At 45.3% G+C, this 14,120-nt stretch overlaps 1 protein-coding gene and 2 pseudogenes across 1 annotated transcript in view; 2 read left to right on the forward strand and 1 right to left on the reverse strand.

The window, feature by feature from the left end:
- LOC138511205 (uncharacterized) overlaps positions 1-14,120 on the reverse strand; it is a 761,242-nt gene that overhangs the window by 574,615 nt on the left and 172,507 nt on the right. The gene's annotated exons all lie outside the window — the stretch shown is intronic.
- The window catches only part of LOC138510660 (long-chain-fatty-acid--CoA ligase ACSBG2-like), a 502,504-nt pseudogene that overhangs the window by 288,935 nt on the left and 199,449 nt on the right, over positions 1-14,120 (forward strand).
- Positions 6,270-12,123, forward strand: LOC138511083 (mitochondrial calcium uniporter regulator 1 pseudogene; annotated as a pseudogene).

Raw genomic sequence — 14,120 nt, forward strand, 5'->3', positions numbered from 1 at the left:
TATCCCCACCAAGCTCAAGGGAAGAAGACTCTGGATTGGATCTTCTCTGAGTCGTTGAAGGGCAGATAGCTCAGGACTGCAGCAGGGTTCACCGGGACGGGGTAGTTGCAGTAGCCGTCATTCTCTCCGCTTCTCTTCGGTTCCTTGTAGTTCCATTGGCGACTCGCTGTCTTCTAGTCCAAGAGACCTGCTTTTTATGCGAAAAACCCCCATTCACGCAGCCTGGCTGTCAATCACCCAGCAGGGGGGTTGTCCAGCCCAGACAACTACCCTGGACAATCATGACAAAGTGTGACTTGGGTTTCCTAGGATACCCTGGGCAGGGGGGTGACTACACCCCTCCATCACGTTCAGCCCACCTAGACATCCAGGCGCCTTGAGGAGGGCTTCTGGGCAGAAGCCCGCCAAAAGACAGTGAACAAAGAAGACGAACCTAGTTTGCTGCTCAAAGTAAAACACAAGAAGGACTTTAACAAAAAGAAATGGTGAATAAACCCAACCGCAGCCAAGAGAAAGACGATTTGGTCAAGTGGGTTTATGTTCGAGGCTAATATAATAGCCAAGAACAGTACCACGTTTATCTAATATAATCGCGGTAGAAAAGTTAGGGTAGATAGCACTGCCACCAGCCAAGTCTAAATGTTAAAAGAGCGAAACAATGCTCTAGGAGGTACAGATAAAAAGGGATACGAATTAACCCTTTCCAGTACTCCATGAAAGATGGGGTGTACTGGATCTGTGGTAGATTGACTAAGTAAAGTTAATGGTAACTTTACCCTTTTCTGGGGGACAGTAGTCGCCTCAGAAATGGAGTCGAGGGAAGTCTCAAAGGCAACCCTGTGCCACAGCACTGAAGATGCAGTGTGACACACAAAAAGAAGGGGGCTACTGAAGTGGTGTACTTCATAGTCCACAATCACAAAAACAGGTAGAAACAAATAGCAAAACCCAGGTAAGAGTGGGGGAAAGTTCTCACTCTTACCAAGTGGAAAAAAATGAACTCCAGAAGTCCAGCAGAGGTGAGGGAAAATAGCCATAAATGAGAATTCTCCCTAACAACGATCACCCTTGCATAGTAGTGTAATGCAAATTAGCAGAATATCAAAACTAGTTGCTTATTTTAAGAGAAAGCACATTTCATTTAATTGCTGCGGCTTGTCTCTTATTAAATATTTCTGAATAGGTGAGAATTGTCTGTGTGCGCTGCTAAAAATCTTCTGAGCGGCACCCAGAAGGAAGCTGGGCAAGCGCACAGGCACACAGCTTAGAGGGAACACTTGTAGCAAGTACATGCGGGATATCTAGTGGAGGGGAGTTTAGAGGTGCATACTCCACTAACGACATTTAAAGGACATTTAAATTGAAAGATATGAATAAAGTTGAACATAGGATGGCAATGGAGTACATAGCCCTGAAGTTGAAATGCATGAACGCTCAGAGCTATTAAGGAAAATGTGAATTGAGGCATGTAGGTGCAAAATCACCGATGTTTCCATGATTGCCCCAGCCATCGAGGCAGAGTTATGGAAACGTATGAGGTTTTCTCTTGGCCCTCCACCCCGGTTAATCAAAGTAGGTATGGTATAGAAAATGTACATATGTTTAGTAAAATACCTGAGAGTATCGTCCCTATGAGGGAGGGGGGCATCCGTAGGGGTACCCACAAAGTTGATTACTCTATGGAGGAGTTTTGTAACTTAAAATCCAGCTATCCAACTGATGCACAAGTTAATCAAAGCCGTTGGTTGCGCTAATGCTCTCGGACCTGGATATAGGTACACCCTTACAAAATTCTGGGACGAGGGCCTCTGAAGTAGGTGCTCAAGTGGAACAGCATCCGTTGGATTCATCAGCATGGGGCACTGATTTTCCTGTGCTGACTAGGATCCTAAATTTGCTCGACAAGGGTCATGAACCGACCAATTGTGAAATCGCAGTTATGAAGGGATCACTTGTGGAGATGTTATCCAAAGTGAATCAGATTGAAGGCCTATTTGTTTGTGATGCAGTTGTTGTGCTAGCTGTTGGTAAAAATAACACAAGGGTTGCCACAGCGGATATGGCCACGCAAACAGCTTCCATTAAGTCCTTTTCCAAATTAGCAGCCTCAAATGGGCCGAAGGGAGATCCAAAATCGGGCTTGCCGATGACTGAGTTGAATTTGATGCTGAGATCAAATTTGTTGGCCATTCAGAAAATCCTTCAGGGGCTAATAGTGAGGCAGCAAGTAATCCATGGTGAGCAGGAGCTCCCCCATAATGAGGGACAGGAGGGTTTGGACGACTTGCATCCAAATCAGGAGCCTATTGACAGTCCCTCTGCACTCACCAACTTAATAGACTTGGAGGACGAGTTGCAGGCAAACTATGGGCAACCTGTGCCCAATATGTTGACTATTGATCAAGAATCTAGTCTAAAGCCAGTGCTGACTAGAAAACAAAAAGAATTGTCAGCCAGGGCACAGAAACGAAGGGTCCATCAAGCTAAGACTCTCAGTGCTATTGCAAAAAAGTCCAAGAACGATTTTTTAAAGGAAAACGATAATCATGGCTTACTTAGCAAGGACTTATGTAATCTATCTAATGAAGATGAGATCATAGATCTACAACAGCTCAACCAAGAATCTTTTACTGAACCTTGATTTTGGGAATGTTGATCGATCAAACCAGTCACCCAAGGGAAGAATATTGAATTCAAAAAACACATGATCCAGTGCTACAATTAGAGCCTAGAGCTAAAATGAATGATGTGCCGCTTAATGAGGAGGCATTTGGCTCTATCAAACAAAAGCAATCAGTCTTATTAAAATGTTATCCCTCAATTCATACTAAAAAGCGACAAATAGAATTAAAGGTTTTGGTGGGGTAAAACCCCCTTACATGGTGCACAAAGGAAGTGGGAAGTTAGAGGGGAGACACGTCCCTGTGGAGACGCCTTTGTCTAATGGGATAGGGAGAGATTTAGAATCCCAGTTAGTTGAATCTAGGTGCCCCAGTACTCATGTAGTTAACTCCATCGCCCCAAATGTAAATGAGGGGGTGGGAAAGCGGGGTTGCAGCCTGTGAGCTGTCTAAAGGCCCTTTCTAAATCCGCCGGTAATATTAGGGACTCGGATCCTATTATGGGTCATATGGAGGTTGAGCCTCCTCTTGAGGCATGGGTCCTTACCCCGGAAATGCCGTCTATTATGGGGTGGGAATGTAAGTCCTCACCCAATGGGAAAACCAGATTAAATCGATCGGCTATGCTTAAGGCCTTTCAGGCCATCCCTTTTTTAAGAACAATCAGATCTGACATATTGATTGGGTCCGACTATCATCCAATAATCCAACTAGGATGATATGCTGGTACCACTCCCATATTATCATGAAATTAATTTGGGAACAAAGAGAGGATTTTGAGCTGATTGGTCTTACCCTGTCTATATTTTGTTCTGAAGAACAAGCAACCTCTTTTGTCGAAACGCCTCCAGTGAGGATCGAGTTGCCTATGGGTCTGTCGCTTGGAAATGTCCCCCCACAATTCAGCGAAGACCTATTTAGGCAGTTCATGAGTTTTGCGGTTGCGTTCACAGGATTATCGGGGTCAAACCATGCACCGCAAATTGAGGCACATATCTCAAATGAGAAACATTAGAATTATGACTCCAGGGTGACAGTTATATCATGGAATTCGTGTGGCATGAGAAACTTTCAGCAATGGGCCACACACCTCGATGTAGGGTCACGCCGGGGGGTCATTCTGATTCAGGAGACTATGCACTTGGCGCGATTTGATGTGGAGGGTTATGACATATTTTCAGGTAGCAAAAAGAGGACCGCATGGGCGCCCCTCTGTTGGCCTTGTGATACTGATTGATAAAGCATGTAGGATTGTTTCTAATTTTGTGTTTTCTGATAAGGCCCTTTTAGTTTTTGAACCCAGTCTTCCAGGTGGTACCATGAGGGGCGTCCTAGTTATTTGCTTATACTGGAATAGATTGTCTATACCCTACTCAGTGGTGAGTGATCAGATGGTTAATATTCTTGAAGAGGCACTCATCCGAAATCTGGGCATTATGGTTATTGTGGGAGGAGAGGGGGGATTTTAATTCCACTTGCTTTGATGTGAGAAGTGAAAGAGGGACTATTTTTCGGGTCCCGGTGTCCCATTCGATACGTAAATGGCATGGGACATACAACTAGTACCTCCTAAGGAGGGGTTGTAGGACTACTTGGTCACAAGGGTCTTCTAGTTCTATGATTGATTATTTTTTTGTATCGACTGGCCTCCTTAGATTAGTGGACCCGACGTGAACATCTGGCCTTGAAATTGTTCTTGAATGTGCCGATGTGCCGATATATATCCGTGCCTGCTTTGGCACTTATTGAAATTGATCATTCACCTATATCTGTGAGATGGTACCCCAAATCGTGTCATAAGTTGACTCTAAGTATAACAGATGATCCCTTGCTCTCTTTTCCATCCACCCGGTATGGTCCTGAATGTATACTAGCGGAACTTCAAAATAGGTGGAGAATACAGGCACATGTGAATGAGATGGTACATAAACAGAATGCTATAATGTGGTTCGTATGCATCGGCATTGTTATAATTTGAATGATGCGAAACTTAGGAAAGAAAAAAGGAAACAGTTACGATATCTTGGCCTATTAAACCATGACGGGAATACATACATGTATCATAAACATAAAATTATTCAGTCACATCGAAATAAGATGAAGACTTTAAAGTATGAACTAACTCTTGCAGATAATCAAAGCATGATACACCACCTACTAAAAAATGACACCAGACGTGTGGTTGATGCTTAGAGTCATTACAGGGGTTGCAGAACCTTTAAAGGAAGCCGCTATAGTTGCTGCAACCTAGATGGAGTACATAAAAAGTAAATATGCTCTCCCCAGGGGGTTTGAAACTATTTGATCCAGGATGTTTGTGAGTCTGATACTGAGAAAATCCCTGTGGTCTCTTGATGATATTAGTGGGGCTATTTCCAAGATGAAGGGTTCTAGGGTGCCTGGGCCAAATGGCATCCCTCCGTGTCTCATTAAAGTTGATCTGGCAAAGTGGGCTAAAATTCTAAAGATCAAATATGATACCATTCATTTGTTAGGTGTCATTCCTCCTTCTTGGTGTTCGGCGAACATTATACCAATTTATAAGAAAGGTAGGGTAGATGATCTGAATAATTTTATGGCTATTACCTTGATGGATGCCTTGGCAAAAATCTTTACCCGCCTGATCTTGAAGTCGATCCAGAAGTATATTATGCAACTTAATTTGTTGCCCTGAGTCCAAGTAGGGTTTCGTAAAGATTTAGGGTGCCCCCAAAACGCAACTATTATGGCTCATTTGTATGAACAAACTAAACATTCGAACACTGTTCCTATCTACATGGCAGCTTTGGATCTCACGGCCGCCTTTGACACAGTGATTAGAGCCGTGCTATGGGAGAAGATGTTACTGCAGTGTTTTCCCGTACATCTGTTTGCCATCATTGCACTCCTACATCAAAATACAAACTACAGAATAAGGTTGTCTAAGGATGGGGCCGTGACAGATTCGATAGCCAACAAGGACTCAAATAGGGTTGCAATCTGTCCGCAGTCCTATTTTACTTATACTTAGCGGACTTAGATTCTGGTGGGTGTGATGCAGTTATATACCCGGTCAAATTGGGTAAGTTAATGTTAAATTGGATTGGTTTTGCAGAAGATTTGCTATTTTTAGATCGTACCCCTTTCGGACTTCAGGCCAAACTTAATTTGTTCCATAGCTATGCCTCCAAGCACAACCTACAAGTAAATCCATCAAAATCTTTCACTATCTCATTTGCAGATGGCAAGAGGAAAACATCCAAATTTACTTGGTGTTTTAATGGTGCTTCCATACCTCAGACCCTTTCGATTCGGTATCTGGGCTACCGGCTCTCTAGCAGCTATTATGTTGCTATATGGAAGGAGGTGCTTAATGAAAAATTGAAGTCGCTTACTTCCCAGATGAAGATCATTTTACACAGATATGGTAAATTCTCGTTGTTGCCCAGTATACAGTTTTACCTCTTAAAAGTCAAACCAATTGTATTATATGCCCTAAACATCTGCATATTTGAGATGGAGGAATTCTTGGATTTCATTCAGGGAAGGTTGTGGAAGCAGGTATTATGCTTAGCACCTTCGATTTCTAATATGTTTATCTGTCATGAACTTGGTTTATTGCCTTTGTCTGCCAAATGGCACTGGCAAATGCTTAATAATTACGCAAAAATGCTTGCACTGCCTAAACAGTCTTTATATGAAGACCTGGCGGTTATGATAATGGAGGAGCGCCCCCCCCCCACCATCTTGAAATTCAAAAACAAAATGGATGCAATCCTAGAGGTAACGCTGATCTCAAAAGAAGACTTAATTGCTGGCCTTCCATCTTGCAAAATAAAATGTCAGTGTTACCATTGGTGTGTATTGTCAGACAAAATAGGCAACAGTAAGGCTTATTATGAATATGTGAAACTTAGGAGAAAATGGGGTGAGCGGGCACGATATTTAGAGATCGTTCCGTGCAATAAAGCAAGAAAAGCCTACTTGCGATTCAAACATAATCAATTCATGACAAATTAAAGAGTGCAATATTGGAATCATAGCTTGGCGAACATTACAACTGGAAGATGTTGATTTTGTAGTTGTACTAATGAGCTTGATTCTATATTGTGTTCTTTGAACTTCAGAGGGTTGGATATTTGGATCGTACCTGTTCCTTCATCTTGGTTGTGTAGAGAATGTATATGGGAAAGATGTTTGTGGGGGAACAGCCAAAAGCTAGTGCTTAAATTAACAGACTTTGTATATATCGTTGAGGATCATCTTCTCCAAAATATAATCATCCAAGGTGATGTGACCTGATTGTCTAGGTCGGAAGATGGTGGAGGACTCGCGTCATATCCCAAATGTAACTTTTGTATTTTGATGCATTTTTTATTTGTATTGTGATGAATTGATTTAATGTGCTCTGATTATGTTTTGTGGGGTAGTTATGTTGGGATTTTTTCTGTTTTTGGGTGTTCTTGATTTTATCTGTAATATGAATTTTGAAATGTAATAACTGTTTTATATTTTTAATAAAGGTTTTCTTTTGAACCAAAAAAAAAGAACAAAAAAAGAAAAAAGGTATTTTTACTTCGTTTTTATGGACCATACCACGTTTAACACATTTGGCCCAAGACTGTGGCGAGGGCCGAAGATGGCCATGCCACGAAGTCTTTTGTTCTGTCTTTTGGCCATTTTGTCCCTTTGCCTTCCCCCAGGTTAAGAGACCTGGGTATTCCTAAACCGCATCTTTCACGTGCTCCTGCATGTTACGTGTGCTAGTGCCCAGGAAGAGGGCTGGGTCTGTCTGGTCCCAATCCACACTACTGGTGCCAGTATGTCTGGCAGTCATGAATGACTGGAACCAAAGTGGGCCACGATTGGCCCACGTCTGGCAAGAGAGCAGATCTTCCTTTGGCTATCTGAGATTTCAGCACAAACCGAATCTAGGATAAGAAGGGTCTCTGCATCGATTCCACGTTGATCTACTGTAGTTCACACCGAACCTCGTAAAGAGCCAAGTATCCTTAACGAGAGAGCAAACTCAAGGAACCACCTTTGATGTGCTAGGAAGGTTTGGCACCCTGACACCACTGTTGTCCCATCGGACCCCTGCTTTTTCAGCAAACCAAGAACGCCTGCAAGCACGCTTCGCCCCTTTGGAGCAGTGGGAACAACTACTCTCGGGATCTCCTACTTACCCATCGCAAAGAGCCTCTTCGGAAGTGTTCCTTGGCCACTCAGTGAACGGTCCAGCTTGAACCCAGGGTATCGCACAGAAACGCTGCCATCCCGTGTTCAGACTCAAGACTTTGGGAATCGCTATCTTGTCGTCCTGGGCCCTCTCCCATCAAAACTCGTTGTCCTAGCTCCTCTGGGTTGCGATTTACGAGAGTGTGCCACGCCACAAGCATTTGATCATTGCATCGCCCTGCTGTGGTGAATGTCGCTGAAAGTACCTGCAGGTCTTGCCTACTGTGTCCTGAGACATGCTGCACCAGAACTATCCTTCTCCTTTCTTCGAGAGCTGAGCAAAGGCTACTGTCCTGCCATGGACGATCGTCCTGCCCCGCAGCGGCTAAGTGCCAGAGTGTCCTGAAACAGCATGGTTAACACCTACGAGTGAAGTGATCTAGACAGCCAAAGTTTGGTCTGGACTGTGTCGAGGGTCGGTGGGTACTTTCCTAACTTACTGGTGGCCCCCTGGCACTTCCATCCCTTTTTAAACACGATAATCCCTTGAAAGATAATCACCTTGGCTGGGATAGCCTGCGCACCCCAGTTATTCCCGAATTCTGAAAGTTGCTCTATCCGCAAGGGTAGACCCTTCTCTAGGAACAGGAACTTATTTTTCATAGCCTCAAGCCACTTCTCGAGCAGCTACAGCCCCCTAAAGAGAACCCACTTTTCATTTTACGCCCAACTAAGGCCCCTTGTTTGTTTTTTTAAACCTTTTTATTTGCATTTTTAAAACAAAACAAAAACAAATAACTTTAAAAAACAACACACATCACATTCTACTGGCACTTTCGCGTGGAGTTTACGATTCACGGCGAGGTCCCCTTCCTCCTCAATCCATGGGGCTCATCTGCCACTCTGTGCTATTCTCAGTTGTGGGTGGGCCGAGCCACCCCCCATTGACGTCTTGCTCTCCTGTTTGTCGAGCTCCCGCTGTCCTTTAATTTAATCCTCGTCCGAGTCTCTGTGCTCGCCTGTGCTGTCTCCTCCTTCGCTTCCGAACAGGTCTTGCGCAAGGGATTTCCATGCCAATACCTTGGCCCCAATGTTGCCTTCCCCCTTTTGCGTCGCCCTTGTCCACACTGTTGTTTCGGCTATCGCCCATTTTTGCAGGTCCGCCCACCATCTCTCTGTCGAAGGTCCCGTGCTTGTAGTCCACGCCATTGCTATGCAGCGTTTTGCCAATATTGTCATCAGGTCTTTCATCTTTGCCAGGTGTGTTCTCTGCTTACCTCCTCTCGGGAACAAGCCCAGCAGGTAAGACTCTTGTGTCCACGCTTGTATTTGGATTCCTCCCTTCGATGCTTTTTCCTTGAAAGTGTCCCAAAAGTGTGTTATCCTCGGGCATGACCAGAACATATGCAACATATCCGCCAGCTCTGTCGCGCAGCGTGGGCAGTCTTGGGTCTGTCTGTTCCCCATGTTTGACATTCTTTTAGGCGTTAGATATGCTCTGTGTATGAGATAGAGCTGCATCTGTCTGAACCTTGCGTTCCGGGGGAACCTTTCTTTGCGTAGCGTAGGACTCTGCTCCATTCCCCATCCGAGAAGGGTTTCTGGAGCTCTTTCTCCCATTAAACTCGTGCCTGCAAGTCTCTCGTGTTGTTGACACCTAGTAGTTGTTCGCAGAGTCTGGACACTGTGTGCCCTCCTTCCGAGACGTCATACCATGCACCCAGAGCCCCTCATACGTCCTCCGCCTCTGGTATGGTCTCCCATCTCTTCCTTATCTTTCGGACCATGTTGTTATACAATATGAATTGGCCATTATGTATGCCCTGCTCTTCTGCCAGGGTCTGAAATTCCACCCAGCGTCCGCCTTGCCACACGTCCCCTCTTTGGGCTACTCCCTTGTCTTCCCACTGCGTTCTAGAAATTGCTATATTCATGATGCAAGCATCAACTAATCCCGTGAGAGTGTTTTGTCTGGAGCAGGGATCCCTATGCCTTGGATTCTCCACGCTCTTTTCCACAGGTCTATGCCCAGCTTGATCATGTTAGGGAGTGTTTTTGACACGGCTTTGTCTATCCACAGGACCTCCCTCAGGTAGTACCGCTGCACCGCCGGTTGGAAGAGTATTGAGTCTATAGATGTGTCTTCTCCAAGCCACTGTACCACAAATTGTAGTTGGCCCGCCAAATAATATCGTTCGAAATCCGGGAGTCTGACACCTTCCCATTCATAGTCTGTCTGCAGTGTGTTCATTTCCACCCTGTTTCTCCCTCCTCCCCACAGGAACTCCCATGCCATGGTGTGTAATCATTTAAAGAATGACCCAGGGATATTGTAAGGGATATTGGTGAAATAATACAGGAGACGGGGTAGCAGTGACATCTTCAACAAAGCTGCCCTCCCCATCATCCCCAACGACAACAAGCTCCAAAACCGCATGGCCTTCCCTGTATTATCTAGGGCTGCCTGTGTGTTTGCCTCATGCGTCTCTTTGGTGTCATGGCAGATATTCACTCCCAGATATCTAAAAGTGAGTGGGGTCCACGTGAGGCCCAGGTCCAGCAACTGGGTTAGGGTCGCTCCTGTCAGGTCCGCCAAGGGGAACAGCGAGGATGGATGCTCCCTGGGCTTCAAGCAGGTCGGACAAGTATGTCTGTGGATCCTAGACATAGAGCAGCATGTCATCTGCATAAATTGATATTTGGTGTACCTCCCCGTCTATCACTATTCCAGTGTCCCTGTATTATGCCCTTATAAAGACAGCAAATGGTTCTAATGCCAAGGTATACAGCATCGGGGACAGGGGCAACGCTGCTTCGTTCCCCGCGCAATGCTCCATTCCTCTGAGACGTGCCTCCCCGTCTTCACCCGGTCCCTTGGATCTTTGTATAGGAGCTTAATCCAGCGTAGGAACCCTTTGCCTATCCCAAAGTGGGAGAGCATTCCCAGGAGCCAGTCCCAGTTCACCGAATCAAATGCCTTAATGGCATCTAGTGATGTCACTGTGCTTTCCCCCTCTCTCTGATTCGTACTGTCTATGACGTGGTGGAGTCTGCAGAGATTCCACGTTGTATTCCTTCCCGGTAGATATCCAGTTTGGTCTGGGTGTACCAGTGTGGGTATAACCCTTTTGAGCCGGTTGGCTAGGGCCGCAGTCCGAATTTTTGAGTTCTGGTTTATCAGGGAGATTTGTCTGTACAAGCCAAACTCTAGAAGCGGCTTCCCTGGTTTTAATATTGGTACGATTATTGATTCCGACATACTTCCGACCACCGGACGACTGTGTGGATGTCTTGAACCTCTAGCTGCAAAATGACGCTCGCTGCTGCAACGGTTACTGGCAGCAGGATCATTAGAGGAGGATTTTGGCGGTGGCGCTGTTTCACCTGCACTGGTCTGGTGCTCCTAGCAACCCATCATTACGTGTACTCTCACAAGATCCGGCAGCACATTGTCCGCAACAGGAGGGATTTAGTGATGCGCCTTTGCCGTAGGAAGTCGGAAAGGAAGGATTTTTTTCCACCGAAGGGAAGAGATTATACTTTGACACCCACGCCTTAGTCTGTCTACTGGAAGCAAAAGGGTTCACTAGCAAGCATGGGGAGATCATTGAATCTGCATTGATAAAGATCATTGACACCAACATGGAAGGAGTTTACAAGGATATGGTGACCAAAGCACAGCAGGGGATCACCCTGCAGCAAGTAATGTCCCACATTTCTTCAGTAAAAAAGGATATGGTAATATTGGAGAAGAGTGAGTTTTTTGCTTTGCGTACTCAAAATGAGAAAGTAAAAAAGGAACTCCGGCAACTGAAAAAGCAATTAATTGATGACATTGTCACGTTCGATTCAGAAAACAAAAGCAGCGTGAAAGAAATGTATGCAGATAGCGATCGGAAGATGGTGGAAGTGAGGACATATATGATAGAATTGCACACCCAGCAAGATCGCGGACTGACCCAAGTCCGGAGGAAGTTGGACACAGAGGTGGCGGGCCTGAAAACTATGCTGGAATCCCATAAACTTGACACCATCAAATATTTAGCAGGTTCTGTGTCCTCTTGGGAATTTTCTGTTTCTGGATGTGAGGAAGCATTTGCCTTGGGAAAGAACGTATACTGCCATGCCTTATGGCACCCACCGAAAGAACATGTTCCTCATGTGTATTATATAGCCACGGCTTTACCAATGATTTGTCACAATATTTATACTATTTATTTTCTTAAAGTGTGCATTGGAAAGGGGTCCATGGCATGCCACCATTAAAGCTTTCGGGGTGTTTGCTTGGAAAGCTTCTGTTTTGCTTGGATATGAGAAAGTTGATGCAATACAAGTGTGCGTGTGATACAGTAGGGCATGCATATTTTCTGCTTTTATTCAGATATCTTGGAGAAGATTGTACTTTTGTTTTTTTAAACCACGTTCCACTGTTGCATGGTGCCGTCCACACAATTGTTTTTTGAGACTGCTTAGGGGAGCAGGGCCACACGTATGCTTGACATTTTTATATATATTCCATTTAATATTGATTCGTCCTAAGTGGCACACATATGTCTAGGAACACCTCTTGACCACTAATATAATTGAAAATGTTCTAGTGATCTTTAAAAATGTTCTTGTTAGAATGCATTCTTATTTTGTTATCTGTTTTAAGTATAAACTTGTAAGGATCCACTGCTAAAATCTGTCATGGATGGTCTCGCATCAGCCAGGTGGAAAGAAAAGTATATCAAGTGTTTTTTTAAAATACATTGACCTGTTTATATGGATGCCAGTATTACACTGAACTATTACACATATCGATCAATGTACCTGACCAGTTGACTTACAAACGGTTAAAACAAAGTGCTCCAGCTTCCAGGATAATAGAAATGCACTGCATTTTTATTTAAAACAAACTTTAAAAAATACAAAAAGCAAACAAGGGCTCAATCGATTCCGACATACTTCTTGGGAGCTGTCCCCCTCTCGTACGCCTCCTCGAGTGGCTGTCCTTATAATTTTTATAGAATTCCCCGGGTAGCCCATCGGGCCCCGGAGACTTGCCTGTCGGAAGCCCAGTTATGACTGCCAACAATTCTTCCATTGTAAGGGGTGTATCTAACATTTGGCTTTGCTCCTCTGTCAGTTGGGGAGGGTGATTTCTGCCAGAGCCTCCTCTATATCGCCCTCTGTTGCCTCCTGGACCCAGGAGTACAGTTTCTCATAGAATCTCGAGAAAACCGTATTGGTGCCTTCCTGGGTCCTGGTCTCTTCCCCCTGCTTGTCTTTGATTGCATTTATTGGTTCCCGCTTACTCTCTTGTTTAGTCAGCCAGGCTAGAAGCCTGCTGGGCTTGTCTCCCTATGCGTGTAGCCACTGTTTATATTTCCCATAGTCCAGCTTCCCTAGTCTCTCCCAAATCGCCATACATTGCTGTCTCAACGTAGTGAGATCCCCCGATTCTTCGCCCATCTTACCCGCTCATGCTTCCTCCTGTGCCACCACCCTTTCTACTTCGTCCAATTCGGCCAAAATTTCACCTCTGAGGCCTCCGGTTTTCCCTATTGCCGCTCCCCTGACTACCACCTTAAGGACTTCCCAGACCGTCCCAGTGCTCTCTACACTCCCCGCATTGTGGTCAAAATAGTCATCTATCGTACTTTGGATGTGCTCCTGGAAATCCCCGTCCAGCAGTGCCTCTGCCCTCATTCGCCATGTGAGTATGGGGGCTCTTCTGTATCTGTGTGTCCAAGCCCCAACTAGCGGGGCATGGTCTGATAGTGTTCATGCGTGAACAACTACTATAACTATAACTACCATAACTATAAACAAACGCCCAGCCACCCTCCCCCTGCTCGGGCTCCGCCGCTTTCCAGGTGCCGCCCTCCTTTTTGTGGGCGCAGTCATTGCGGCGTGGTGGCTTGTAACTGGCATCACAAGTTCTGCCTTTCCTTGGGATCCCATCTGTGGGTCTTGGCGGTCTGCTCCCGGAAACTATGAGCTCCCATTTTCAAGCTACCGGTTCCAGTCTCTGTGCAGTTACTGTGCTGTTTGTCTCACTTCTTCATGTTACTTTGGGGTACCTCCCCAGGTTCCATTCCTCTGGTAAGGTCTTGTGGTATCTGGTGGTCTGCTCGAGTGTTGTGCAAGCTCTTGCCCGTCGGGCTGTTGGTCTTTGTCTCTGTGAAATATACTGTTCGTCCTTTCCGCTCCGTGCTTCATAGAGGTGCATTCCTGTTTCTCCCGTTTCCCTCTCTTGGTTGTGGGATCCCTTGCTGGTCCATCCACTCTTGGGCGTCAGCCGTGGTCTCAAAGATGTGTGACCTCCCATTGTGCAACACTTTTAGTTTGGTCGGGTAT

Source organism: Ambystoma mexicanum, chromosome 6p (assembly GCF_040938575.1).
Source record: "Ambystoma mexicanum isolate Mex_15411 chromosome 6p, UKY_AmexF1_1, whole genome shotgun sequence".
In the NCBI taxonomy this organism is placed as follows: Eukaryota; Metazoa; Chordata; class Amphibia; order Caudata; family Ambystomatidae; genus Ambystoma; species Ambystoma mexicanum.